This window comes from Macrobrachium nipponense, chromosome 3 (assembly GCF_015104395.2).
Source record: "Macrobrachium nipponense isolate FS-2020 chromosome 3, ASM1510439v2, whole genome shotgun sequence".
NCBI classification, from domain to species: domain Eukaryota; kingdom Metazoa; phylum Arthropoda; class Malacostraca; order Decapoda; family Palaemonidae; genus Macrobrachium; species Macrobrachium nipponense.
In genome coordinates, this window is record NC_087202.1 from 86652233 (window position 1) to 86678197 (window position 25965).

A 25965-nucleotide genomic window follows, 5' to 3' on the forward strand; every position below is an offset into this window, starting at 1 on the left:
GTTATGCATGCCCAAACTATGAAAGACAGTCAAAATCCGAAATTCAAAGGCCGTTTCTAAGGGGGTCTTAACCCCTCTTTTTCATACCCCCTCATTTTTTAGAACTTTGGGAGTAGACAGCAAACTCTTCTGATTTATCTCAACTTCTTTGGCTTAACAGGATACCAAGGGATTGCATAATCCGCCCTGTAGGGGTTGTCATCACAGACGGCATGCCCCTTTTTATCCCGAGCAAGGCCGGGCACAGCAGCTAGTATTTAGCCCTACTTTAGTTCCCGTGGGGTGTTTTGTCACCCCAGTTTTCCTTAAGTACTCATAGTTCCCAGTTGACACTTGATTTCTTTTTATCCCTCCAAGTACTCTCCTGACTCACTGAAGGTGTATCGTATGCAGTGTTGGCACTTTGTGGGAATTTCCCACAAATCTGTGGGAAAAATGGCGTTTTGTGAAACCCTTTGTGGGAGGACAGTTTATGAATAAGTTTTGTGGGAATATTGCTTGTTTTGGGGAATTCTTTGTGGGAGAAATCTCAATACAATTAGATTATAAATATGGCACTGTAAAACATGTATGGATGGAAACAAAGATTTATTAATATGTAATTTATTGGTTGACCAAGATATAAAAATGTAATTAATGACTCTATTTATCTTATAGACAGCTTAACCAGTAGACAGGACGTTGAAGGATGAGGCATAACCCATATACCCTAACCGAAATGTCCTTAGACACTTATGCTATTGTGGTCTCTGTTTTATGGCAAAATATTACATACAGCTAAACAACTCGGTCATGCATACAAAGATTCACCGAATACACTGTATCTATTGCTTGTCCGTATAACACTGAGGGAAGCTGTTAGAGTGAATAAGGTATTTTAGGGCCAGAATATCGATATCACTAATCTTACCGAGGATCTTATTGATATGTACCGAAATTTAATGCAGATAGCTGTGGAGCCTGTATATGTATCCAAGTGAATCCAGGTGAAAATGTCACTGGAAAAAAAAAGTCACAGAAAAAACGTCACAGGAAAAAAAGCCACAGGAAAAAGAGGTACAATAACCTTTCTTCGAAAGTGATCCCAAGAGTTTTAACCCGGTATGTACAGTATCCACCTTTGCTGCGTATTTAGTACAAGCCCCTTGGGGATTTTTTTTTTTTTTGAAGCTGGTATGTATCCACCTTTGTGGCGTGTAAATGTAAACTAAAGACAGTAAATATCATAGAAATAATGATCCCAAGAAATATTGTGAATTTTTTCCCGTGACTATTACAGGCCATCATAAACTAATCCGACCTTTTTCCTCAGACAAAATTGTGACTTTTTTTACATGTGAAATTTTTTGTTTTCTTTGACTTTATTATTGGCCACCATCAAAGTGCCCTAAGGAAAATAGCCACAAACTTGTGTTTCAAAGTTACCTTCTGCCACGTAATTGCATCAATTTTGGTTATGAGCTTTATTGTTATGCTGCAGAGTGCTCTTTGAATAATAATCAAATTTCTTATGTAAAAGAGGGATGCAAGGATTTTATGAAAGAATTTGAAATCCAGTACAGCTTAGGTTGCCTGGCAATGTTGAGACACTTCTATTGCTCAAGAAATGACATCCAGCAGTTGCCACATCACTAGTGAAGGATAATTTTCTGTCAATTGTATGTAGTAAATACCGGAATAAATTTACAGACATGGATAGTTTGGAGGATGAATGGAATGTAATTCATTTAGATCAGTGGATTGTATTACGATGCAGAGATGAGAAGGATTGAGAAGATGTTGGATGAAATAGAAGTGAGTAGCTCAGAAGACGAAGACAGTGTGGGAGGGGGTGTTCCTACCTTCGACAGTGAAAGTGAGGAAGATAACCTAGAAGAGGATGTACATGTTCCTGACTCTGACTGTTATGAATCGGATTCAGATGATCTACAAGACCAGCCCAAAAGAAAAACCCAAAAATTGATGGATGGAAGGGAAAAGATAACATGGTGGAAGAAGAATTTTCCTAAATTGCTAGGTCGTAGCCATTCTAGCAATGTTATTAAATTTACACCAGGGCTCAAAGGACCAGCTCTAAATGACAATTCTTCTTCAGACTTTTGGGGAGCCTTCATCACGCCAGAAATAATTGGTTTATTAGTAGATCATACTAAATTGATGATCGCTATGCAGAAAGGGAAAAATGCTCATTCCTACAGAACAAAAGACACCGATGTTTTTTAAATGAAGGCTTTGCTTGACCTGCTTATGTTAGCTGGTACATATCATGCTGCACCTTGTTGATATTTGGAAAGCAGATGATACTGGTATCGAGGTGTTCAGGCCGACGAAGCAACTGAATCGTTTTCGTTTTCGGTTAAGTTGTCTATGATTTGACAACAAAGCAACGCACGAGGAAAGAAAGAAGGTGGATAAGGTTGCCCAAGTTAGGCAAATATTTGAGATGTTTGTAGAAGACTACAAAAAGAATTACACCCCGTCAGAATTTGTAACTATAGATGAAATGCTTGTAAACTTTAGGGGTCACTGTCTCTTTAGGCGATATATTCCTAGTGAACCAGTCAAATATGGCATCAAAATACATTCACTGTGGCATGCAAACCTTTCTGTGTGTATAACATGGAGATATATGCCGGAACACAGCTAGATGGGCCATACAAGGCTGACAAGCAGTACAATTCTTCACAGGCCAAGGTCACAAGACTTATATCTGACATCTCTGGGTCTGCTAGAAACGTAACGTTTGACTATTGGTATACCAGCTATCCACCAGCGGAATCACTATTTCGTAACCATACGTTGACTGCTGTGGGGACCCTCAGAAAGAACAAGAGGGAGATTCCCCCTGAATTCTTAGTGGCAGCATGTTTGGATTTGGAGACAACCTCACATTAGTCTTATACATACCAAAGAGTAACAGCAAGAAGAAAAATGTGCTCGATAGTAGCATGCACCATGATAACAAGGTAGACCAAGCTACTGGTGATGAAAAGAAACCTGAAATCATCACGTTCTATAATTCAACCAAAGGAGAAGTAGATGTGGTCGACATGATGATGAATATGTATAAAGTTTCCAGAAACAGCCGGCGTTGGCCTCTGGTTGTGTTCTTTGCTCTCCTGAACATGTCCTGTGTAAATTTTTTTGTCCTATATGCTCTCAAACCACAGAATAAACAAGCGCCTCAAATTCATCTAGAAAGTATGCATGATGCTATCAGAAGACAACCTAAAGAGGAGACTCCAGAACATCCGCCTACTGCAAGAACATCCGATATTGCAAGACTGTTCCGCGAAGCTGCATATGCAACAGCCTCAAGATACTCTCAGTCGTTAAAATGTCAGGCAAAAAGGACAACTGAATCCCTTAATTCATCCAGGAGTCAACTGCCTCTGATTACAGAGTTACTGGTTTGGTACTTCTGTTTTGAATTCCTTGACAACTGAACTACTTACAACTGAACCAGAATTCCCCAACTAATCCAATGACAGCTAACCAGGAGTGAACAGTCCTCTGATTAGGGAGTTACTGGTTTGGTATTACTGCAGTTTTTTTTTCTGTGTAAACCCTCGTCTATAGTGAGATACATTTTTTTCCTTGTGCCATTTTTTCATTTGTGCCATTTTTACCTATTATTTTTTCCCGTGCCATTTCACCGTGCCATTTTTACTGTTCGCCATATATGATATATGTATATGTTTATATAGATATATATATATATATATATATATATGATATATATATATACACACATATATGTATAGTATAAACAATCCTATGTATGGTAGGTTATATTTATATATATTATAATATATATATATATATATATTATATATATAAGGAAATAGAAAAAATTTGCTTGGAAGCATAAAAACAAAAACAAAAATACAATTTAAAATATAAAGGAGAAGCAAGTTCTAAAAACTGAACTATAATGCTAAATAGCCTTACCGGAAGTAAAATCAAGACACTGATGAGGTGAAGGGAAACAATGTTCCATGTGTCTTCTATAAACATTTTCAGGTAAACCATTTTCACAAGAAATTATATTATGTAAAACTCATCTGTTAGTAAGAATTTATCAATAGTTTATACAACGAAGTATTGTTATACGATTAATTATCAAGGTTAATATTTCAGGTTTTATTGTAGATGAAACTTGATCCTTCTATGAAGAGAATGTCCTCACAAAACGCTAGAACGTTTCTGTATAATCTTTCAGTGACATCACTCGTACTGTTTTACATCTGCTCGTATCTTTCTACTTTGAAACAAAAATGTCGAATATTCTGTCTTGTTCTAAAATCTGTGCAAACGTCGACTTTTCAATCTTCAAAACAACCGGAAAAATAAAGCAAAATTCCGTGAAATAGTCTGCATAAAGATTGCATTCAATTTTCCAAAATATAAAATAGTGGGTTGCATGGGTAATGAAGAACATTACTGTAGAAATGCTTTATATTAGGGATTACTAGTTAAAAAGATAACTTTTGCATTGTTATCATAGTAAGAAGACACTGCTATTTACAGCTCCTATGAAATCTCAATTGACTGTTCACATACTGATGAGGGATTGAAGTTTTTTGTGTTATTTTGTTTTTATAGTAAATTGAATTCGATATGTAAATAGCATTCATTCACTTGCTACGGAATGTTTACTAACGTATGTATTAACCCATATTAAACTTAAACTCACATATTTATTTCATGCGTATTTTAGACACCACAAGTGGCCACTTATCTCCACTACCTTGCGCATTTTGGATATGCCTGAATCCATGCGCGGTATATACCTTTTCGTATGTTTGCATGTATAGCGTCAATCTACCTACGTATTTCCTGTCAAACTATAGTTTTTGTTTTAAAATAAGAAATTAATGTAAGGCTTTCCATAGAACCTTCTTATGTTTTACCGTGCAAGAGAAGTTCAACGATTATTTAATGTGACCTATCAGCCTACGCCCATTTACCCGTTTCATGACAAATGTCGATCAAGGGTCAGAAGTACGTTTTCCTCTTGGGTAAAAACCAGCATTCTTCCTTCCTCTTTTTATTTTTTTTTATTTTTTTTATTTGAAGGTTGGGCTTGTTTGGTTTCTTAGGAGCATATAGTATCTCCTCCCATTGGTCTGAACACTAAGGAACAAATATCTTAGACATCTTTCTCAAGTCACCCCTCATTACTCTCTTGGAATAAAGTCCATACCCATTTGTGTTCTATCTTTGATGTCAAAGGTACCAGACGTCACTTCCCAATTTATTTTCTTTTAAAGTTCTTCTGCCTTATTTCCTCTACATTTTCCCCATACTTCCAGAGTTCTTTGATCTTGCTGGCTGCCTTCGATGTAATGGTAGGTTGCATCAAAGAAGTCGAAAATGTGAGCGTTACAACCACGCCCGTAGTTTGTTGTAGATGAAAAGGGGAAACATTTCAATAGGTCTATGAAGATGAAGAAAGTTGAAAGGATTCCTTTGAAACCCTACACCCCCTTCACCTCTCTCTCTCTCTCTCTCTCTCTCTCTCTCTCTCTCTCTCTCCCCAGATCTACATTGTTCATATTCTGTTATTTATGCGTGAAAAGTTGGATCTAGTTCATTCATGGTGAAATACGCATTGTACTCGAAATATCATCACCATCATCCGACTACCAATACATGTTTTACTTTCTGAATTGAATTATTTTTCTTATCATCTCCTATGCTCTAAATAGCCGATAATTAAATATCATAATTATTCGAGAATTATGGGGTAAAATCAATAATGTTTTTGCTATATTTGATGTTTTTCTTCTTGCTTAATAAGCCTAGTCATGTTCCTAATTTTTGGGGGGCGGGGGGTTGGGGGTGGGGGGGAGCGTTCTTGTAGATAATTTCTCAGTGAGTTGGGACCACTGACTTTTTTTATATCTCTGATCACTATGATAGCTAGAGGCATCTTAATAGATTCATTAATTAATATATTCACTAAACCCCGACTGGATACAAAATATTTGTGATAATGCATCGTGAGAGCTCCATGTTTGGTTGTCCAACTAACTCCGTAAGTGTGTAGAACTCCAAAAATGCAGCGATAGAGGTCGGTCTGATACAAGGACTAAATGGTACAGATGGAAACCTTATTACTTATTACCGAACTCCCAAAACCTTACTAAAGATCACTAGTAAAATAATTGCAGATGTCAATGTTAACAATAATTAAAAATAATATTAACTTGCAAACAAACTAAAATGAAACAAATTTATGACCAGGTATCAGTGAATTCCCTGAACATTCGTAGCGAAGTGTCCTCTTATCACCCAAGGGGCTTTGAGCTTTTCATATCCATAATGTGTTCTGTCCATTTCCCGGTCGTTATTAGCAGTATATTATTATGCAACTCGTCCTCCATAGTGGGATAGTACCGCCAGTAGACATCACTTAAGGTTCTTTGCAGGGTCCCCTCGACCCCTGGCTGCAGCCTTTCTAATTCCTTTTTCTGTACCTCCGTCCATATTCCCTTTCTTCCATCTGGCTTCTCACCCTTTCTAAGAATTGTTTCACGGTGCAATTGCGAGGTTTTCCTTCTGTTACACCTTTCATACTTTCTTAATGGTCTCATAGGTCCCAGACTCTATATATTCCCATAAGTCTTTATACCTATTTCGGCCAAACTTTTGTAGCCGCGGTATTGTTTTGTCAGGAAGTTTAATATTTTTTGTTGCCTTGGGCGATGTTCAATAATTCATTATGCATATCACGATTACTGAAAAAGTAAGTAACATCTTGTATATATATATATATATATATATATATATATATATATATATATATATATATACATATATATATATATATATATATATATATATATATATATATATATATATATATATATATAGGTGTGTGTGTGTGTATGTATATATATAGTATGATTTTTCTTCCAAGAGCTATAGAAATTTCATCCTTAATTATCTTTCCTCTTCCTGTTTATAATTCTCTGTATTTTTTTGGAAACATTCTCTTAGTACCGACCATTTGGAGTTCTTTGATGTCAGCATAATTCCAGGAATTCAGGCGCTTTAAACTTATCAAGGAGGCTGGAAGCCTTTGGCTTGTCATAAATAAGAATATTGCAGTGGGACTTGGAAGTTTAAAGGATTCTTTTGATTAAAATCTCTCTCTCTCTCTCTCTCTCTCTCTCTCTCTCTCTCTCTCTCTCTCTCGTAATTATCCGATGACAAGTTACTAGGTCTTCAGGGTCAAGAGAGTTTCAAATTAAATTTCCTTGCAAGAGCTACAGCTTCTCGTTTTCAGCCTTCTTGATGGTAAAGTTCAACTATGGTAGCATTGCAAAAACGCAAAATCTGATTTGGTATTGCTATAATTATTGTACATCCACTTTAGTGTCTATATAATCGTAGATACATTACACCTTTTTTTATATATTCATAGCTGTCAGATAAAATGGTATGCTTCCAAATTTAAATAATAAATGTTTCTAAATTTAAGGAAGAGAAAATCATATAACAAGAACTTAACTTTTACGGAAAACATTTTGGATGTCGATGGTATTCATCGAACAATAACTAAGTTTTGTCAATATTGAATATATTAGTAGAAGATATGTACTTATGAAGGTTATTTTCGTTTTGTGAATCACTTTAACTGGATTTATTTCAAAGTTTTAACAAAAAGGCAAACAATGGAATAGAAAAGAAATATATTTCTGAGAGAAAAAGAAGTAAACAGAATTTAGTCTCCTTTGCTCTCTCACTCTCAGTATATCTTACTTAAAGCCAATCTTTTCCGTTACTGTTCCCAGTGTTCTTGTCACTGAACCTACGAGTTTTTGCAAATATTAATTTCATAGCGTTTAGACTAAAGTCATTTTCTTGCGAACGTCAGTTTTTATGTGACTGTCAGGAGGCCGCAGCTAAATTAACAGTTGATCGTCGTGTGCTTTGGAAGGAGGGGGGGGGGGGGGGAAGGGGAGGACACGGCTAAATTAGGACTTGGTCATATGCACCGGAAGGGGGAGGGGGATGGACGAGGGAAAGGGAGGGGGGGGAAGGCACAGCTAATTAACAGTTGATCGCCGTGTGCTTTGGAAGGAGGGGGGGGGGGGGCGGTGACGGGTGGGGAGGGGAGGACACAGCTTAATAGCACTTGGTCGTATGCAACGGAAGGGGGAAGGGATGGACGAGGGAAAGGGAGGGGGAAAGGGGGAAGACACAGCTAAATTAACACTTGATCGTCGTGTGCTTTGGAAGGAGGGGTGGGGAGGGGTGGGGGAAGGGATGGGAATGAGGGAAGGGAAGGGGGGGGGAAGGATGGAGTGGAGGGGGAGGACACAGCTAAATTTAAACTTGATCATGTGCTTGGCCTGCGCCTGGCCTTTAAGATATAGATATTATAAATTTGTTGCTCATTGGGTACTTTTTATTTATCATTTACACTTTTAAGTCAATTAATTGAAACTTGATGTAGGTCAATATGTTCAGTTGTTATCTTTTTATTTATGCAGTCTTTCCCTTTACCCTTCATTGCTTGTTTAATAACAAAAATGACATTTGATAATTTGACTCCATTTTATTTTTGTTTGTTTGTGTATTTTGTATCAGTGTTTGAGCGTGGAAGAGTGAACGCTAATTTGGCTAAAACAAATGAATTTTTAAATACAGGAACACCATCAAAATTTCATTGTTAGGTTTCGTCTTGAGGTCTTTCGTTTCATCTCATCAAATTAAAGAGGCAACTTTCCCCATTCTTCATCAATATCACCGTCATCACTATTGAACACCGATCGAGAATCCGAGATAAAAGATTCATACGAGTTAGATTCCGAGCTTTGGTTGCAGCGTTTGCTTCGGCACACCAAATTAAAAAAGATAGGAATCAGAATTATATTTTGCCATATATCTTTTGCACACTCGAAAATGAAATAATATAAAGTAAAATAAAATACAAGACAAACATCTTGAAATTACCCTACATTTTGCTCAGATTTCGTGACATGACCCCGTTACCCTACGGACGCAGATTTAAGGCTGAATCACCCTATGCATAGGGTAATTACCCCACTGTTGGCAACACTGGGTTACATAGAATATAAATTCTACCGAGCCCGAGAAGTTGTGAAAAAACGTCAGAGTTTCATATAAATCCTAAGATACTGGGAGAGGTCACTATAAGGTCACTAGAGGTCACTGCTGATCTACTAATCAGGTAAGGTTGTATTGTCTCCGGGATTGAGTAACCATGCAAAATTTCAAGTCTATCGGACAAAGGGAACAGGTCGAAAATTGAATTACAATTTTAACGACAGACCGACAGAAGCAGAAGTCAAGTTAGATAAAAGCATGTAAACACATGAATGCGCTTAGTCAACTCCTTGTTTCATCCCTTCCTCCAGCTATACAGCAACTTAAATTATCGCAAGGTTATTTAGCGACAGATGGTCAGTATGTATATATTTATATATTTATATAATAATAATAATAATAATAATAATAATAATAATAATAATAATAATATATGAAGGTAGGAGACCCTCTCTCAAACATGTTTTGTTAAAGATGATGGCAGCATCAGTGGAATTGATTTTATATATGGTCTTTTCAATTCTTCTTATTATTCTCTTCTCATCAGGGCTGATATTTGCTAATAGCTGGCCGATGTTCATATCTCGGTGAAAGAAATGTTTTCTAAAAATAATAATTTATTGATATGATAACAAAAGTGGTTAACAAATCTTAGTCTAAGGGCGTAACGGAATTCCAACGTTTCCAACCGTATCATCGGTTCATTTTCAAGGAAAGGTGAGCTTGAACTGATTGAAATTGGGTCGTTCGGCGGTATTTATTGTGTCCCAGGTGCTCTGTCTGATGGGCGCTGCATTTTCATTGGCTGAACAGAGGATTAAGTCCCTGAGTCAAGCCGTCTTGCAGAGGTGGAAGCTCGCACTGCTCTTCTCGTGCGGACGCTGGAGACTGGGAGCGTAGTATTGGGAAGGTCATTGCCGATAGACGGGGGCACCTGATTGGCCCGTTCGATCGGCTCTATGGTGCTGGCGGGCGGCGCCCTTCGTGCCACCGTCGGGAGGAGTGAAGTCTCTTGGTGGTGTTGAGGCTGGGTCTCTCCTTCCCGATGTGTAGGGCCTCCAAGAGGCGGAGGCGACGGTGGTCTGCTGCCTTATCGATAATTCTGATATTAGGAATAATGTCATTCCTAGTTATCCTGGTATTGTGGACGTTTTTGGCATGATTATGGATGGCACCTTCCTGAGCGTGGCAGGATATCCTCTTCGAAAATCGCATAGTCGTCATACCAATGTAAGCGCCGGGGCATTCCCGGACAGGGCAATTTGTCCTGGTAGACAACGTTAGTTTTCTTGAGAGGGTCCTGCAACACGGGGGCTGGATTGTTTTTCATAATCAGGCCACTGGTCTTCTTGCTCTTGTAGTAAATTATTAGTTTCACTTTTTTCTATGATGGTACGAAGGGCTCGCTCGTCCTCTTTGTATTTCTTATGAAATACTCCCTTGTAAAAGAGAGTGACGTCTTCAAGGGCGGTGGGACGAGGCTCCTGCTGATACCACTTATCGATGTTTCTGCGAATGCATTTAGTGATGTCCCGGTTGGAATACCCGTTGTTAATTAAAACTTGGGCAACACGTTCTAATTCAGTGTGCGTGTCCTTCCACGAAGAGCAGTGTGAGAGAGCTCTCCTGATGAAGGCGCTGATCGCAGTGCGCTTGTATCTCTCTGGACACTCGCTCTCGCCGTTCAGGCACATGCCCAGGTTTGTGGGTTTCGTATACACCTGTGTTACGAAGCGCTCCTCTTGTTGCCCGACGAGGACGTCAAGGAAGGGGAGGCGACGGTCACGGCAATGTTCGATGGTGAAGTTGAGTCTGCTGTGGTCGTGGAAGGCTTGTCGCAGGCGCTCTATTTCTTCCACCGTGCTGGCGCTGATGAAAGTGTCGTCAATATACCGGACGTACATAGACGGCTTCTCGATGTTGGCGAATACCCGACGTTCCACAGCACCCATGTAGAAGTTCGCGAAAAGTACTCCGAGGGGAGAACCCATCGCTACTCCGTCTTTCTGTGTGTACATGTGTCCTCTGTGGGTGGAGAAAGGGGCCTTTTTTGTACAAATTTCAAGGAGTTTTCGGAGGGCATGCTCCTTGAAATTTGTACAAAAAAGGCCCCTTTCTCCACCCACAGAGGACACATGTACACACAGAAAGACGGAGTAGCGATGGGTTCTCCCCTCGGAGTACTTTTCGCGAACTTCTACATGGGTGCTGTGGAACGTCGGGTATTCGCCAACATCGAGAAGCCGTCTATGTACGTCCGGTATATTGACGACACTTTCATCAGCGCCAGCACGGTGGAAGAAATAGAGCGCCTGCGACAAGCCTTCCACGACCACAGCAGACTCAACTTCACCATCGAACATTGCTGTGACCGTCGCCTCCCCTTCCTTGACGTCCTCGTCGGGCAACAAGAGGAGCGCTTCGTAACACAGGTGTATACGAAACCCACAAACCTGGGCATGTGCCTGAACGGCGAGAGCGAGTGTCCAGAGAGATACAAGCACACTGCGATCAGCGCCTTCATCAGGAGAGCTCTCTCACACTGCTCTTCGTGGAAGGACACGCACACTGAATTAGAACGTGTTGCCCAAGTTTTAATTAACAACGGGTATTCCAACCGGGACATCACTAAATGCATTCGCAGAACATCGATAAGTGGTATCAGCAGGAGCCTCGTCCCACCGCCCTTGAAGACGTCACTCTCTTTACAAGGGAGTATTTCATAAGAAATACAAAGAGGACGAGCGAGCCCTTCGTACCATCATAGAAAGGAACGTCTCCCCCACGGACGGCCCTGCGAAAACGTGAAACTAATAATTTACTACAAGAGCAAGAAGACCAGTGGCCTGATTATGAAAAACAATCCAGCCCCCGTGTTGCAGGACCCTCTCAAGAAAACTAACGTTGTCTACCAGTACAAATGCCCTGTCCGGGAATGCCCCGGCGCTTACATTGGTATGACGACTATGCGATTTTCGAAGAGGATATCCTGCCACGCTCAGGAAGGCGCCATCCATAATCATGCCAAAAACGTCCACAATACCAGGATAACTAGGAATGACATTATTCCTAATATCAGAATTATCGATAAGGCAGCAGACCACCGTCGCCTCCGCCTCTTGGAGGCCCTACACATCGGGAAGGAGAGACCCAGCCTCAACACCACCCAAGAGACTTCACTCCTCCCGACGGTGGCACGAAGGGCGCCGCCCGCCAGCACCATAGAGCCGATCGAACGGGCCAATCAGGTGCCCCCGTCTATCGGCAATGAACTTCCCAATACTACGCTCCCAGTTGTTGTTGTTGTTTAGGATTAAGCTGGCTTTATGCCAGCACGGGCTCTTGCTCATAGAGCAGCCCGTAGGTCATTTGAATTTTTTGGATGTGGAAAGGTGATTTTTAAGGATATGAGGTGAGCCTTTATTTATGATTCTATGGGTTATGCACGTGAAATGGTATGATTTGAAAAGGAAAGGAAAGGTGAACAGGCAAGGTTACAAACCCCTTTAAACCCTAAGGTACCCATTAGTAGGAGATAAAGATCGATAGTAGCGAGTCCTGGCGAGTCAGAGATAGCCAGTAAGGAAAACGAAAAATTTATAGTCGTAGAAAAACGGAAAAAAAAGCACATTAATCTATGGAGTTCAAGTACCATATTTCACTTAACGACAATAGAATAAACAGCGCCGATCGTTAGTGATAGAGATTCGGCGAGAGAAAAACGAAATATTATAAGTTCTAGAGAAAGCAAAACAAAAGTAAACAACAGCTTAAGCGGTAGTTAGAGTGACAGTTGAAATATTCGGTCGTTAGACGTTAGGCGGCCGAAAAACGGAGGGGAAAGGAGGATTGTTTAGTAAAAGAAAAAGCAGTTAATGCTACAAACAGCACTTTTCTCGAAGGAGGTCATCTGGGAGACTGCTCTCTAGGTCCAACAGAACGTGGACGAGCTCAGAGAAACAGTTTGATGATCGTTCTATAGCTCAATAAATATATGCTGTTCAGGAGTCCTGAAACGAAATTCTGATTGGAGGAAGTCATCTGGAAGGGAGATCTCAAAATTGAGGGCTTCTTCGAAGATCTCTCCAAAAAGTCGTTCATTAAAGTAGCGATTATCGGCGAGAGCTCTATTTAAGAAGTCACTGAATTCATCAATGGTCATCAGGAGCTTGTGAATTCCTTGCTCTCCTACGAACCGGAATTCACTTCCAGAGGCGACTGATCTGAGTTTCGGTTTGCAGGTCTGGATTCCCATGTCTTGCTTAACTGGGAACTCCTCTGTTTGTGTTCCAGCTTCGGCATACAAAGCGGGAGCTTCTGTGATTGTCTCGACCTGCATATCTTCAACTGGTTGTTTTGGTTGTTCTGTCTGAGTTCCTGCTTCAGCACGAGCAGGAGTCGACGTCGTCGGCGATACGAAGGCTGGGGGAATAACCTGAGGGGTTGGGGGCATTGACTGAGGGGTTGAGGGAATATCCTTAGGGGTCGGGGGGGTTGGAAGGGGAAGGGGTTTGGGAATTGGAGGTTGGAGGGAAGGAAAGGATGAGGGGTTTGGGATATAATGACGAGGTTTGGGGCGTTCTGCAAGGGAAGGTTGAGGAGCTTGTGGTGGAGGTGGTCGGTTAGTTCTTGGATCGATACGTGGTTGACATGGTGGTCGTCTTGAGGGCGATGGTTGTCTTTCTCGAGGTCTTGCTGGCGGTGGGGAAATGCCCTTCATCCTCCAGATTTTTTCCAGTCTGACAGGGCACCCCTTGAACCATGCATGATGAGACTGATGGCAGTTTGGGCATCGGGCAACAGTGTGGCCTTTTGCCTTGAATTTGTTGAGGCAAACGTCGGTCTCATGCTTCTGGCTGCAGATTCCACAGACATGCTGGGCCGTGCACTCCCTCCTGTGATGCCCAAACCTCTGGCACTTGAAACACCTGAGAGGTTCAGGGATAAAGGCTTCGGTCTTGTAGTTTCCGAGGATCCCAAGGCTGATGAAGTCTGGAATTTTGCCTCTAAACGTAGCTTCGACTTTTTGAGTTTCTTCTTCAGTACCATCTCTGTTTTTCACTTTGCAACGTGAAGCAGTCAATATGCCTGGTACTTCGAGAATCCGTTCAATAGTGACGTATTTAGGGACTTTGCAAATCATTGCTTTTGATGACTTCTCAGCAGGGTCCAAAAGGAGGCATAGAGGATCGTTCTTCAGGAGGTCTGCAGACTGTTGGTCCTTCGGGGTAATAATGAATTCCCCTTTCAGATTCGGTCGGGCTTGGAGTTGTGCTTTAGGGTATTTTTTCTCAAGTGCTAGGACGGCCGCATACGATGTCTGGTGTTCTTGGGAAGTTGCTTTGAATTTAGGGAGTGCCTGAGTCGTCATGGTAGGTGCTGGAGGCGTCGAAAGTATAGGAAGGTCGATGACGGTATTGAGGGCTTTTTTCCGTTTTTTCTGGACTTTCTGGAAGCCCTGATCGTCGAGGGGGGGCGGGTCGCCCTGCTGGGAGCCAGGAGACGACGGCCGCTTTTCAGCCATCGTTTTAACTTCGACAAAGCGAGCTGCTCGAGATTATATAACGACCAATAGTATAGCGCAAGGATGACGTAACGTGTAACGTTGCGCTCCCAGTCTCCAGCGTCCGCACGAGAAGAGCAGTGCGAGCTTCCACCTCTGCAAGACGGCTTGACTCAGGGACTTAATCCTCTGTTCAGCCAATGAAAATGCAACGCCCATCAGACAGAGCACCTGGGACACAATAAATACCGCCGAACGACCCCATTTCAATCAGTTCAAGCTCACCTTTCCTTGAAAATGAACCGATGATACGGTTGGAAACGTTGGAATTCCGTTACGCCCTTAGACTAAGATTTGTTAACCACTTTTGTTATCATATCAATAAATTATTATTTTTAGAAAACATTTCTTTCACCGAGATATGAACATCGGCCAGCTATTAGCAAATATCAGCCCTGATGAGAGAGAATAATAAGAAGAATTGAAAAGACCATATATAAAATCAATTCCACTGATGCTGCCATCATCTTTAACAAAACAAATAATAATAATAATAATAATAATAATACCTTATTCTAATTCAAACCGGATGGTGACTATTGGAGTTATCTATTTAAAAAATAAAACTTTTTTTGAATAAATAACTCCGGTAGATACCATCCACTTTGAATGAGGTCATTTTAGTAATTATACTATTGCAGAGAACAATAATTGTGTATGTGATAACTTAGTATGTACATATGTATGTATGTGCGCGTGTGTGTTAGTATATACTATACCCATATGTGAGTTTTTGTGTGTACGAAGTATAGCTTGATCACGAAACATACAACACTAATGCACGGAGGAAAATGAAAAATCGAAAATTGCCGAGATTTTTCGGTCAAACACACTGATCCAAGGCAATTGTTTTTCGAATAAATTGCTTTTGACCAGTGTGCTTGACCGCACCACTCTTAAATCCTTAATCTATCCTTCGGGATTTTACTAATTTTGTACTGTATGGTCGTATATGCCTCTTTGTTTTCAAAATGTATTGTTTTCTGACTTAATTACCTGTAACCACGTGTGGGTGGCTGCTTTTAAAGCTTTAATCTATCCCACGGGCTTTTTTTTTTTGTTTCTTCAAAGTGAATTGGAACTATTGTTAATCCAGTAACCTCGTTTGTATATGCTTACCTGTACTTTGTTTCTCTTTGTTCTGATCAGTCTTGCTTATAGTAAAGGGTCGTTAAGACCGAAAGATCTCGGCAGTACTCGATTTTTCAATTTCCTCCGTGGCATTACCTTTATTTATGTATATATGTTTGTGTATATACGAGTGTGTGCATTTGTATGCATAAGAACCGTGCATTTTCTTTAACCAAATATATTTGTGCCAGGAATAGAATCATAAAATGAACGACTTCCCGAAAATTATAAGAAAAACATTTTCCAGAAAGACGATAATAAATTCCATTCATTAAGGAGGTTCCTTGAATACAGAAAAGCTTCATTATTAAGGAAGTTCGTGGAAGTTTGTGAGTTTGTAAGAATTAGCCGTGGGAGTTCTGAAACACCCGAATATTCTTCAGAGGCTCAAAATGAAGGTACAGAAACGGAGTCTATTTTTGTTTTGAAAAACTATTGATGAAGTGTGACACTTTTTCTGTCCCAGAAAATACTTGGAAGAGAATTCTTAATCAAATTTGTTTACACACAAAAGCGTACTTTGATGAAATGAAGTATTAATAGAACATGCTTAATAGTTTTCAGGAAATGATAAATGCAGCTGGAAAATTTTGACAAAAATAACAATTACGTAGATATATATATATATATATATATATATATATATATATATATATATATATATCTATATCTATATCTATCTATCTATTCTATACTATATCTATATCTATATCTATATCTATAATTTTGGATTTATGTAAACGTTACGTGCAAATGATAGCAATGAGACGAGGCTTTTCGGTCGAATCGGCTGTGAAGGAAAAAAATCAGACAGGGTCAAGAAAAGGACAGGATTTTCAGGCATATATCTAGACTCTTGTTAAAACCAGGAGACTATAACCTGGTTGTTCTACCTCGTTCTAAAAGGAATACATAGATATATGTATGTTGGTTGTATGTATGTATGTATGTAGTATGTATGTATGTATGTATATGTATATAATATATATATTTATATATATATATATAGATATATATGATATATATATATATATATATACTTATATATATATATATATATATATATATATATATATATATATATATATATATATCGTATATATATATATAATCCATATAATTTATATATATATAAATATATATTATATATATTATATTATATATATATATATATATTATATATATATATATATATATATATATATATATATATGAAATATATATATATATATATATATCTATATATATATATATATATATATATATATATATATACATACATACATATATCAGCAATAAGTCACCAAACAGCACGTGACAAATATGTACGTAAATAGCCACATGAAGGTGGAAAAATCAAAGACCAGGTACCAAGCGCTTTCGTGTATTGCGTACACTTCTTCGAGGTACAAAGTAAAATAAATAAATAGAAACATAAACAAGAAAATTTCACAGAACAAAGATCAAAGCCGTTAACAAGCAAATTATCATTACAAATTGTCACTACCAAAGAAGTAAGAATACTTTAAAAGTGCTTAAGAACTGAAACTGAAGTTAGTATAACAGACTGTTGCTAAAAGGTGACATTGTATTTCCCTACAATTTTATAAACAAGGTAACTATCTAATTTAAAAAGACCTGAACTCATATTCATAAGTTGATCGTTAAAATGCTTAATAAATGCAGATTCAATTATGTTTCTTTTTACAATATGGTTACAAAATATTGCCTCAGATGCATTTTTCCAGTCTATACTATGGTTAAAATCATTCATGTGTACAAATAAAGCACTTGTCGATTGACCTGTTCTAACTGCGTAACGGTGTTGTTTTAGACGGTAATCTAGTTATTTACCAGTTTGACCAAGGTATTTGTAATTACAGCCAGCACAAGGAATCGTGTAAATACAGCCACTAGTTTGTTTTGGGGAATTACGCACAATGATATTTTGAAGTGTTCCTGAATTTTTGTATACCACATTTATCTTGAAAGTTTTCAGTAATTTCTGAATAAAAGAAAGATTTACATTATACGGCAGTGTTAAGATATTTTCTCTCACAAGAGGCTCCCTATTGTTAGTGGAATAAAAAATATTTCTAGCTTTTTGCAAAGATTTGTCAATTAAAAACTTTTGGTATTTTAACCTATTTCCTACGTCATAAATTTTACAATTCACGGAGTCTAGGAATTCCGGACTGCATAACCGTAGTGCCCTTAAAAACATGCTACAAAAAACTGAGAGTTTTACATTAACAGGGTGGTCTGAATAATAGTGGATATAAGAACAGACATTGGTAGGTTTCCTGTAAACATCAAACACAAAGCTTCTATCCCTTCTATGAACCAAAACATCTAAAAACGGTAATGAACAATTATTTTCTTCTTCAACGGTGAATTTAATAGGAAGTACCAAATTATTCAACTTGTCTAAAATATGTTCAAATTTTCGCACATGGGCCAAACACAGAATATATCAACATATCGAAACCAAAGAACCCTCTTAGGCAAAATATCAGGTAATATTTTTACTTCAAAAAATTCAATATACAGGTGGCTAAGTACTTACGTATATATATTATATATATATAATATATATATATATATATATATATTATATATATATATATATATATATATATATATTGAGTGAAACTGGAGACTTGGATTTTCAGGCATATATCTAGACTCTTGTTAAAACCAGGAGACTAAAACCTGGTTGTTCTATCTCGTTTTAAAAGAATTATGTATATACATACATATATATATGTATGTATGTATGTATATATATTATATATACATATACATACATACTACACATATCTATTTATTCCTTTTAGCACGAGGTAGAACAACCAGGTTATAGTCTCCTGGTTTTAACAAGAGTCTACATATAAGCCTGGAAATCCTGTCCTTTAGTTGACCCTGCCTGATGTTTTCCCTTCACAACCGATTCGACCGAAAAGCCTCGTCTCATTGCTATCATTTGCACGTAACGTTTACATGAATCCAAAATTCTATATACCTTGCATAAATCATTCACAAAAGAGGTTTCAGAGTAGTCTCACATATATCCCAATTTTGGCTTCATAAAAATGATTTCAATCCTCGAAACAATTTGCATAAACCCTGAACCTTGCTGCCTTGCTATCGGCACCCCTGAGGAACACGATCTCGAATCTCCGATAAGGTAATGTGCAAGTTCAGGTTACAGCAGTCAGTCATCTCGATCTCCGACTTAATTTCCTTTCCATTTTCTTGAGCGATTCCTGTATTGTGCTATAATTGCTTTGTGTTATAATTGTATTGTGGCATAATAAGATTTTCCTATCCTTGTATTGTGTTACCATTGTATTGTGTTTTAGTGGTATTGCTTTATCTGTGCTGCGTTGTAATTGCATTGTTATCGGCTATCAGCCAATGATTATGCCATTGTAAAGTAACGTAATTGTTTCCCAGTCAATAACCAGTAACGTATCTTCTTTCATTCGAAATTGATGAGTGACGTAACTGCTTGCCTCCGTAATTCATCAGTAACGTAACTGCTCTCCTTTAAAGTGGCTATTAACATAAGTTATTCCTTATGCGATCGGGTTACTTCGTACCTTACGTGCCCCTTACTCGATCAACATTCACGTGCATTACGCAACCTCGCTCAGATCAAAATTGCTCTCGTCACAGGCTGCTATTGAGTCGCTGTGGATTCTGGATTCTCGCCTCGTGCTGCTCCGGAATTCTTCCCCTTCTTCGTGTCTCCTACGTGCCACGTGTCAGGAATACCGGCCACCTGTTCATCTACTTCAAGATCTAATCCATTGCTGATCATCATTTACGTTACAGGGCCCTTATGTCCCCTTTAAACCCACAGGGTGTTATCTATTCTTTCTAATATGATTTTGTAACTGTAAATGTAATTCATTAAGCTATCCTCAGAGTTTGCATAATCATTACCTACTCTGAAGTGGGCCCTCAGCCTAATTTTTGATCTTATGATTGCACCTCCTTGTCCAGGTCATTTGCAGTTAGATTAAGGTCATTCCCCAACAATTGCTCACTCCTTACGTACAATCATATTATTATTATTATTATTATTATTATTATTATTATTATTATTATTACTAGCAAATTTACCCATCTACGATGGGTGATAAAACACGGGTGCAGAAGTGAAAAATTTATATGTACTATATGTTCAGCAATATTAAAATAAGGGCGATTACACAAATAGTCTCTCTCTCTCTCTCTCTCTCTCTCTCTCTCTCTCTCTCTTAATGTAATTCAGGGCATCACGGGAACGCAGCAAGAAATTCTTATTCATTGTTGTTTCCCCTCTTTTAATGATATTCTCTCTCTCTCTCTCAAAGTAACTGAAGGGACGATCAATGAACGTAAAGAAGTTCGTATTCATTATTGTTTACCCTCTTTTAATAATTCTCTCTCTCTCTCTCTCTCTCTCTCTCTCTCTCTCTCTCTCTCTCTCAATGTATGTCAAGTAACGAAGACGGTGATGGGATTATCGGATTACTTAGCTCTCAAATCACAAATTATCTCTTCTCTCTTTCTCTCTTTCATTTTTCGATAGCAAGATAAAATTATAAAATTTCTCTCTCTCTCTCTCTCTCTCTCTCTCTCTCTCTCTCTCTCTCTCTCTCTCTCTCCTGTCGGTGACTTTCATTTAACGGAACAGGGATCTTGATTGGTTCGTTTCTTTGTAAATTACTTTGCACGGTGATACGAATAATAGAATATCTTTCTTTTCATTATGTTACTGCAAAGACACAACTTATATGTCAGTGCGTTATGGTTACTGATAAATGCTCTTATGATTCTGTGTCTTCCAAAAAAGAGTAGACAGTAGGAACTTGTCAGTTTCCTTTTTATTATGTCCATTGGCAGGATCGAAATTCCGAAGCAACATTACTGGGGAGTACTTCTTCAAATTTATTTTGTGCACTGGCAGTCCCGATGGATTTAAGTTATTGAAAAAATCTTGCGGATATTGATGATAATTTTCATCTTCTATTGTGTCCGAGCTGAAATATTCGCGACTTTCTCCGGGGAAGTTGTACAGAATTATGTATGAAAAATCGTAAAGAAACTAAGTCTACGGGAATAACCAGCCTCGTTTCACGGCCAGAAACAGCTCCGTTTCAGGGAATCCCTTCTCACCCCCATCCCCTACAAAGGAGGGGGGTAGGTTGGATGAAACCCCATTACAAACCATCTTAGGGGTCCCCACCATGATCCTGCCAAGTTTCATGCCCATCTGATCAGCCGTTTGGCCGTGATTGAATGACAGACAGACATTACGCCCATTATAGTATGATTATTATTATTATTATTATTATTATTATTATTATTATTATTATTATTATTATTATTATTCAGTAGATGAAATCTATTCATATGGGAAAAGCGCATACGGGCCACTGACTCTAAATTCAAGCCTCCAAAGAATATGGTAATTCTTAGGAAGAAGTAAGAGGAGGAAGTTCAGGGAAATGCAGAAAGAAGAGATCCTACATAATTATTAAATAAGAAAAAAATAGTAAATATATAAATGGATAAAAATTTATTCAAATGCAAGAAGAATATTGTTAGGGCAGTAATGCATTGCATTTTCGCTTGAACTTCTGACGTTCCAACTGCACGACATCTATCTATCTTAGAGAGAGAGAGAGAGAGAGAGAGAGAGAGAGAGAGAGAGAGAGAGAGAGAGAGAGAGTTACGAGCTATATTCATCCATATTGCTTCACGTGAAACATAAAAGAGATTCTCGAAATTCCACACTGAATTCGAAGTCATTTTGAAAAACATATTTCATTATAATCATTCATGAAAAAAATCAGATCATCAATGAAAGGAATTTGCTATCATTAATGTCTCTGTCTCTATATTCGATGAACCGCTGAGTTTTAAAGAATTCATTTTGCATGTCAGAAATACCTGGCAAATGCCTGTCACAGAGTTCAAAGTGGTGGAATAAAATTACAGGAACATTTGGTTTGGTGGGCCGGGGGGGGAGGGAGGGGGCGGCCGTTGGAGGACCAGAACTGAAAAATTGTGAAGAGCTTGGCTCATAGAATGTTATATTAGAGAAACCGACATTTTCGAAGTGTTTCTTCTCTTATTCTAATACATTTCCACTGTTTTTTTATGACGTCTTTCGAAATTTAACATATTAATTTTTGTTCAGAATAAATTTATTTAAGATTACGCTTTTATACAAGTGTTTATTATTTTTATTTTCGAAGGCAAATATGTTTACAATTGAGTATGATAATAGTCTGAAATTCCTTGACATACAATAATTAAAATTGCCATTTTTATTCGAAGGCATTTTGCATTTCGGAAGCTCCTCAACGAACTCGTGATGCAGAGAAAAAAATTTGTGCTATAGGAATCTAATACATATAAACATGAATATATATCAGATTATGCTTTTTAACACAAGGATATAATAATTATAAAATGGCCCTTTCCCTTTTGCTTTATAATTATTTATATATATTTCCACATTTTTTTATGACAAGATTCTCTATCGTTAACGATTGTGTTAGAAATAAATGCAACAATCAGTTTAAATTGAATCATCAAATGTTCCCAATGATTTTGCCATGGCCTTTGTATGGTTATTGTATTATAGAATATAAAATTGAACGATGTTTTCATTTTCACAAAAATATGAAAATTTTAAAAATGACTATATTTTCCGGAGCAAGATGAGGAGGATTATGCAGCTAATATATGAGATATTCAATTAATTGTTATTGTTAAAATTGTAAAGTGAATGTCACAAAAAAAATTCTCACTAGGATAATCAGTTTAATGTTAATGCAACTTTTACATAGAGATCTCCCTCATAAAAAGTGCACCAATTAAATTATCCACAGAATACGAATTTTTCCCCATTTTCAGTTTTCAGAAGCACACACACACACACACACACACACACACACACAGACACACACAGACACACAGACACACACACACATATATATATATAAAGGGTCATGTAGACCGAAAGGTCTTGGTAATTCTCGTCTTTCCATTTTCCTCCGTTGCATCACCTTTATTTATATATAGCATCACATTTTATATATTTCGTGATTAAGTTATTCATATATATATATATAATATATATATATATATATATATATTATATATATATATATATATATATTTCTGAATCACCGCGGACCAAACCCTGGCCTTTTGAATGAGAATCCAGGGCATTAGCAATACGGGCACAAAGGTCATAAAAGGAGTTGGTACTTGAGTACTTACGTACCCATTGTTTTTCCCGGGCAGGCAACTAAGCCCTGGGAAATACAATGGGTATCTGAGTACTCAGGTTCCAACTCCTTTTATGACATTTGTGCCTGAATTGCTAATACCCTGGACTCTCTCTCGAAAGACCATGGTTCACTCCCGTGGTGATTCAGAAATTTATTCCTGTGAAACTTGTTTCCATGTGTACATTTGGATATATATATATATATATATATATATATATATATATATATATATATTATATATATATATATGCATAACACCATACAGATATCCGCAAAGAACGTAAGTTTCAAACTACTTCTTCAGCGTCGCTCCTTGATGCTGACAGTTTTTCGTTCAGACCTAAAAATTTTACTTGCATAATATTGAGCTGGAGACTTTCAATAATAGAGCGGTGAAGCTTCTGCAGTGGATGTCTTTGTTCGCTTTTTGACTCCAATTCCAGTTTTTATTGGGTTTTATGTCGCGATTCGGTCGGAAAAGTGTCCTGCCTTTTCCGCAACGATGGGTGCTGGAAATGGTGGACAAAATATACTGTCATTCACTTTGAAAATTGACCCCTCGAACTACCTTTCATTTCTCTCTTTTACTCTTTTTTTCTCTTTCTCTTATGTCTTTTGTGAGTATAAATCCTGCATACGATTATAGTCAGGTAAAAATCGTTCAGTTAAAGGGATTAAATATTTTTAATGGACATATTACGATCTCAGACTGATTTCACAGCATTTATTCAGATGCAATAAAATCGTTTTGTTTTCTCAATAGAAGTTTCATCCTCTTGATAACCAGCGACTTTGACATTAAGAGTTCCAGTTGAACAACAACTCGTCCGGTATTCAACTAGCTATGTTGTTGTTTGAGGCTAAGATGGCCTTATGCCAACACGGGCTCTTGCCCATAGAGCAGCCCGTAGTCAACTTGCTATCATGTGATTTCATAGCAGGTACACAAGTGGGTCGTTAGCCATCTTACTTTGGGTATAGTAGTTTGTTTACATTTTACCTATTTTCATGTTTTGCGTTTGTTTATTTTTTTTCTCGTAATTTTGTGATTAATTTTTTAGTTTGTATTTGCTGTTTGTTTTATGTTTTGTTGGCATTTTTACTGAAGATTTCAGTAAGACAATTCGTTTTAATGTAATTGCAGTGATAACTCATCTTTGTCAATTTTTCAGCCTGATGAAAAGGTTTTATACCTCGAAAGCTCGTTTAATAAAGAATGTTCTTATATATATGATATATAATATATATGTATATATATATATATATATATATATATTATATATATATATATATATATATAGTGTGTCTGCATATATGTGAGTGTGCTCCTGCTCGTGGTAAGCCTATTACATTTCTCTAAAGGACTTTTGAGTAAAATGCCCTCAAAATTCCTATCAAAATAGATATTCATGTATACTATTTAAATGCATCTGATTATTATGCAGAAAGCACAGAAGAAACTTTTATGTTTTATGTTCAGTTAGCATGAAATCAGAAGCGTGGATTTTTTTTTCAAAATGTTTTGATTGTAGAAATGAAACTTTTTACTATTATTTTTAAAAATACTTATGGCTTTCAGCGAGGTTTAAATACCCGTTAGTAAATAAGGGGAATTAAAAAGTAATTCTGGCATTCTTTTTATTTATTTCCTCAAACTTAATTCTTCTCAGTATAGTACTACGTACATGTGATCGTTATTTTTAAAACAAATGAAAGACGGGCAACTAATCATTTGTTTACTTTTTAATTGATCGAACCATTTCATGACGCATGTTTATATCACACCCAGACATTTATGACGTATAAATGTAATATCTTCATTTATAAGACTTTTTCTTTCCTTCGTATCTTCCTACTCTTTGACAGTTTACTGTTCTTGTAGCTTATTTACTTTTTTAATCAGGATTAAGTACTTTGCAGAATATATGTGGAACGAGCATCATATTGTTTTTATTACCTTAAAGAAAAAGTTGAAGTTTATTTTTCTCATTTTTGTATCTAGTGCCTTTCGCAATAAAAACTAAAGTTGGCAGCTTCGATTCAAACAATTTCAACATTTATTTTTTATCGTAAGTCCTGCTTGATACTCTATGGGTACATATATTTTCCACCTACATTCTCTCCTGTAGTGCAAAAACAATCTTGTGAAATATTGTGGCAATCTTCTTCTTCTTCTTCTTCTTCCCAGCTTTTTCCCATTTTTATATGGGGTCGCCGTTTCGGATGAGCCGTTTCCATCTATTTCTATCTTGCACTTCTGCCTCATCAATTCCCTTCTCATGTAAATCTCCTCTCACACAGTCCTTCCATCTCTTTCTTGGTCTCCCTCTCTTTCTTCTTCCTTGCACCTCCACTCCCATAGTATGTCTCCCAGCGTGGTCCTCATCTCTCCTCAACAGGTGTCCATACCATCTCAGCCTCCCCTCCTGCACTTTCTTTGATACTTCCACCACCTTAGTTGACCCCCTTATGTAGTCATTTCTGATCCTATCCACTCTTGTTACCCCAGACATCCACCTAAGCATTCTCATTTCTGCCACATCCATCTTCTTCTGCTCTGCTTTTCTCATGCTTGCTGTTTCCGTACCATACAGCATTGCTGTTCTTACCACCGTCTTGTGAAATTTTCCTTTTAACCTAAGCGGCACTCTTTTGTCACAAAGAACTCCCGAGGCCGCTCTCCAGTTGTTCCAGCCTGCCTGTACCCGATGTTTTACTTCTTCTTCCATACTTCCTCCAGCGTTAACAAAAGATCCCAAATACTTAAACTTATCAACTCTCCTTATTTGCTCTCCACCAAGCTGAATACTTTCTCTATCATCCCCCTCAGTGGGGGTACACATATATTCTGTCTTGGATCTACTTATTCTCATTCCTCTGTCCTCCAGTACTTGT